The 6,000-nt window shown below is 30.3% G+C and overlaps 1 protein-coding gene across 1 annotated transcript in view; it reads right to left on the bottom strand.

Moving 5' to 3' along the window:
- Positions 1-1,090: 1,090 nt before the first annotated feature.
- The window catches only part of LOC143230526 (chromodomain-helicase-DNA-binding protein 4-like), a 103,871-nt gene continuing 98,961 nt past the window's right edge, over positions 1,091-6,000 (bottom strand). Inside the window, exon 41 of the mRNA XM_076464248.1 lies at positions 1,091-5,113. The gene's annotated coding sequence lies outside the window, so the exon portion shown is untranslated. The remainder of the gene's footprint in view (positions 5,114-6,000) is intronic.

Here is a 6,000-nt window from a genome sequence, read left to right as displayed (position 1 = left end):
GAACTCGCGACCCTCAGATTGCGAATCGAGCGCCTTAATAACAGTACACTGCTGGCCAAAACCTTAAGGCCAATGAACATAAAGACAAAATATGCATTTTGTGTTGTTAGACTCAACCACTTATTTGAGTAGAGCTTCAAAAGATGGAAATAAGAAAAAGGAAAATAAAAATAAAAAACATTTTTAGCATTTATTTAATAGGGAAAATGTGAACACAACGAAATTAGCCTAAACACTAGTCAAAACAAATATTTCTGTGTAACGTGTGAGAATTTTAATTGTAGCATTTTAAAATAGACGTAGGAACTGTAACGTTTGTGAGAAATATAACTAGCATTTAGAAAATACTGTACAAAATGTAACATATGAAGATGTTTTTGTTTATTCATTTTCAATTTCGCGCAGAGCTACACGAGGGCTATCTGTGCTAGCCGTCCCTACTTTAGCAGTGTAAGACTAGAAGGAAGGCAGCTAGTCATCACCATCCACCGCCAATTCTTGGGCTACTCTTTTACCAATGAATAATAAGATTGACCGTAACATTATAACACCCCCACGACTGAAAGGGCAAGCATGTTTGGTACGTCGGGGATTCGAACCCGAGACCCTCAGACTACGAGTCGAGTGCCTTAATCACCTGGCCATGTCGAGCCGAAGATGTTTTAATTATAGCAGTTTGAAGCATTCAGGAGTGTAATACTTACATATAAACGACGACTGGAAACGGCTCGTCACTAATCAGGTTTCCCATCATTCACCAATTTACAAAGCTCCTTTTTTTCATTTTTATTGTCATCATACTTTACAGACTCTCCCGACAGTCTTAACACTCGCATTCACTAATATTAATCATGTGTATATAATTATTTATTAAAACCACGTACTTAACATTAAAATACAAGATTTTACAAATTAAAACTTCAGTTGTTTCTAATATCGGTTGTTTTTTTATTTATTGTTTGTTTTTAGCAGGTAACGCTAATAACGAGTACAATAGTTTTTTTCTGTGGATTTACTTGAGACTCAAAATGTTCATCAACCGAAATTTTCTTCCACAAAATAAAACAACTTAGAAGTTTACAAGATGAAATGAGTTTTTTTGTTTATTAACACAAAATCACTACAAGAGGTACAGATCGAATCATCTGTTGCACTTTTACAGAAATCGTGAATAACAACTGCGAGAATGACAAAGCATTCGAGAAGTTCCGCTATAACTACTGGTCAAACTCGATACGTATTTGAATACTGGCGAATTGTGAAAAGTTACGTTTGAAAAACTGAAATAAGCGAGCATAATTTGGATCCGTAAAAAAATCGTTACTTTTCTACATACATCGGAATAAAATCAACAAATTATTGTTACTACATAGCGCCGATTCAGAACTGAAACAATTTTAAAACGAAATTTATAAACCATAAGCCTTATTTATGTTTTCAACCATCACAGTCAGAGTAATTATGTTAACGGATAATGAAGCAGAAATGTTTGCTCTTTAAAATTGAAAATAAATACTCATCTGTGCAAAATGATACAAATCAACATTTTTAATTTATTGCTTGGGTCAATTTTCACAGACTAAAATTTGGATAAAAGAAATTGTGTAGTCAGAAATGAATTTGTGATGATGATTTTGTTGTTCATACAAATAAAATAAGATGGTCGAAACTATTTTTTCCTTGAAGTTTATGGGAGAGATTTGCATGTTACGAACAATTAAAACATGCAGAACAAAGCTATAACGTTAGTCCTACTAAAGGGTTATGTATGGTACAACTTAAAATCTTTTTAAATCTACAAACCTACCTTAAGAACAATTGCGCAATATACAGTTGAACGAAAAATTAAACAACCAGCCTCAAAATTAACAGTTTTATCTAGTGTATTTTGATCAACTTTTAAACAATAAAATACCGAAAAGTAAATCACTTTTTTTCGTATTTACACACTATTGTTCTAAAAAGTTGGTTACTCTTATATTAGACTTACATTGAAAATTAACCAAGACTTACCATTTACAACTAGTGAAAATATTGCAAAAAGTTTTGACTGACATTTCTAATGTGTTATTTAAACTCAAAATATCTGCTGCTGATTTCGCATCAAGAAAAGTTAAGCCTAACTATTATTGCGAGTTTAATAACAAATACTTAACCTAAGATGTGTATTTTAACATTAAACTTACTCTTTACATATAATTTAAGGGCCCAGTAAATCTGTTGTCAGTTAAATACGCTTAATATTGTATTTTTACTTTTTGTGGAAAAGCCCTTACCTTGTGCTGTTCAAATACGTTCATTTTTTTTTACCATTGCTTCAATGCAAGAGTCCTGAATACTGTTTTTTTTCTAAATATGTTTTATCGGTGAAGATGTGGTTAACTTTGGACATCGCACGTATACACTTAAATAGTTTGAGATACAATTTTATATTAAAAAGAATATTTTGTATAACGTTACAGGTTAAGACGAATATCTTTAAATGCAGTTAATTTAACAACATCTAGGGTAAATATGAAATCTTTCATTTAAAAAACAACAATAAAAACTTTAGGTGGGAAAGCAGAACAATATATATTTAGTATTGGGAACAACATTCAAAATTTATATTCACTGAAAAACCACTTGAACAAGATTTCAATTATCTGGTAAAGCTGAATAAAAGTAAAAATATTATTCCGATAACCACACTAACTTAATACAACGAATAATGATTTTTTTTGTAAGATTACAAAATCAATTACAGGTAAATTCCCGATATTCGCATGCATTTATCAGCTAGAAGTTACAATCTTTATTATTTTTTAGATTATTTATAGTGTTCAAGGTATTGATACGATCGTAGAATTTTTTAATTCAAAACCACACGGTTCGAGAAATATTTATAACAAAATAAATGTCATACTGTATTTAGTAAATTTTAACATGCTGGAAGATCCGATTTATGATTAATTTCTTATTTATTTCGTTCTCAGATGACATTTCTTTGCTCCATAGCATTTTTATATTCCTGATGAGATGGATAAACATGTCTCACATTTTTGAGCGAAGATTCTCATGTAGTATACATTATAAAAAATCTCAGTCTTGTTCTGTATAAATCTTACATTTTTAGCTGAAAAAAAACAGTAGTGGAACAAAGGTCTGAAATTAGGCCTCTATATTCGAAAGAACCATATAATTTACAAAGAATAACATTGAGCATTTTCGTGGTCCCTGTAAATTGCTTTGAAAGAGAACATAGAGTGCCATATTAGATGAGAATTAATAATTTGAGCAAATTATTTACTATGCTTTAACCTAGACTGTGGTGCATTAACACTGACGGTTTTTATGCTAGTGTATTTGGTAGTGATCAAAAAACAAGGTAAATGTAGCGTTGATAGTTGGAAAATAAAACTCTAAAGTAGCAAAACTAATTAGCAACATTTTCACTGATGACCTCCATATCAACAACAAGATACAGGTAATTAGTGGAGAAGATTTTTTTTTTTTAGTTTTTAATACTAAATTGAAGTATTCGATAGTAAAAACCCAAATCCCATAGTTTTTATAATGTTGATTAACATGCAGAACTATTCAGTGGTGAAATCCTAAATTCCTTTTGTTGACTAACACGTATAATGCTTCAAATGTAATACTAAATATACCTTTGTTTGACAATGTTGATTAATATGCAAATATACTTCAAAGTAAAATTAATATTCCGTTATGTGACTTTGTTGATTTATAAACACTACTGTGCAGCAGTAAAATCAGCGTTGTTCCAACATTGTTGATTCACACACACATAAACAAAGTAGTTGTAAAACTGGAACCTGATTATTTTAATATTGTACGAAAGTTATATTACTCACCATAATATTACCCATGGTTTCACAGGTACGTTATGTGCAGAAAACTAATGACGTCATAAAAGCATATTCACCCATTACGCAGTCGTCTCATATAATATAGGTGATCTAAAGATTTAAAATGACAACTTCATCTTAAATGTACAGCTGGAATGCTGATAGAATTAGGAGATGAAAACAAAATCACGATATAACATTAAAATATCACAAAAGAACAAAAGTTATAGTAGATTTCAAAATTGGTTTTTGTGGAATCTCTGTTGATTTTTGTGTAAACTACGATTTTAACACACAAAAAATAATTTTAACAGCCACTTTTCACAAAAGCGCTAAGCTTATTTCTTAACGAGTAATGAAATAAAATGTTGATATATTTCCAAGATAGAAAGATACACACTTTCAACACGATCACTCGAGATACAACTTTTCCTTTATAAAAATGTTAAATAAATGTGCCTGATTTCATAATTCTGACATTTAATTTTTCCAATGCTCAATGCCAGGTTTTATTATTATTCCAAAAATATCAGTTCAAAGATTTTCCGTCAAACTTTCTAGGTGTCTTATTCCAGATCTGAAAATACATTCTATTTACACGAGGCTTAAAAAACTACCGAATAACACCAAACAAAATGTTCAAAACATTTACTGCCAAAATAAGGGCTGCGAGCATCTACTCTTCGCTTTTTTTTATCAATAAACAATACATATTAATGACAAAAACATTTACTTTATCACAATATCTTTACAAGTCTTTCTTTTATGTTTTAAAAAATCCCAAATCTTGACATTTTCTTACTAAGCCTATATCTAGACAGGAGTGAGTAATCAAGCCATAACAAAATCAACATTATTAACATTAAACTAAATTTAGTGTAATGAACGTCTGGGGGATATCTTAAGCCCAGTTAATATTGATTAAATCATTAGTGTTCTTAAATTTTATACAATTAACAATATGAAATTGTTTTATGAAATTCCTGTTTTTGAACAAAAATTATATCCTTTCAATTTTATGAGTAAATTTAAGATTGGTAATGGCCACAATAAAGTTATGAATAGATTACAAATACATTTATGACAAGATTTACCATTCATAGTTTCCTTTTACGGGATTAGCAAGATAATTCACTCCTTGAAAAGAAAGACATTACTAAATTAACAAGTATATTATTTGCTGTCTAGCCCTGGCACTTCAGAATGGATTTCACTTCCTGTTCCTGACTTCGATGACAGATCTTCAGCTAGTCCTACTGTAACTGTGAATCAATTATTATACAAAATCTCAATGAAATATTATCTTTAAAAAATTACTGGACTACAAAGAAACTATTAGTATGTGTTTTTCGTTAACATCTGATCAAAGAAAGCGATTAGCTTATATTACAACTGCAAAATAACTCGCTAACTAAAATGGCTAATCAAATATGCTGTTATAATTAGGTGTATGTAAAGTCATAAGACATATAAATTATAACGATTAAAATACATCGAGTTATCAATTGGTAACCTTCATGTTAGGGATGTTTTCAGACACAATCTCATTAATATTCCATAAGGTTCGGTTAGCTTCGGAGATTTTAAATAATATTTATATTAAACGTATCACAAGGGTTAAAAGACCAATTAAATGAGAAAGCTGAAGATGTTTCATTTTGTTTTAACAAACCATGTGAAAGTTTACAGGACATACAAGTATATATTCATTTTTGAAAATCCTATCAGAAGGATAAAATTCAGTATTTAATGAAGTAGTTGTTATATAAGTGTTTGAATTATATGTGTTTGAACTGTAACAATAGCAGGTAAATAACTACTGACGAAGTGAACTAAACACGACATTTTCATATTTAGGACAACGATAAGTCTAAGGATTTACAGTGTTAAAATCCCCGTGATAGAGATAGCCCAATACAGCTATCTAATAATTAAAATCAATTCAGCATCTTTATTTTTGGCGGCCCCTTAGCCAAAGCGTTACGGCCACAAGAGGGGTCTCGGCTGCCACATTTGAAAACGCTAATTTAAACTGAAACAGTTACATCATAGCAGATTTCTACTAGTTAACAAGAATAAAATTAAGAGGGCTTTGGTCAGTTGTGATCCGTAGAATGTTAAAACTTTTATGTACTGTTTAAGAAAACTT

This window comes from Tachypleus tridentatus, chromosome 10, assembly GCF_004210375.1.
Source record: "Tachypleus tridentatus isolate NWPU-2018 chromosome 10, ASM421037v1, whole genome shotgun sequence".
NCBI classification, from domain to species: domain Eukaryota; kingdom Metazoa; phylum Arthropoda; class Merostomata; order Xiphosura; family Limulidae; genus Tachypleus; species Tachypleus tridentatus.
This window is presented reverse-complemented; position numbering and strand designations above follow the sequence as displayed.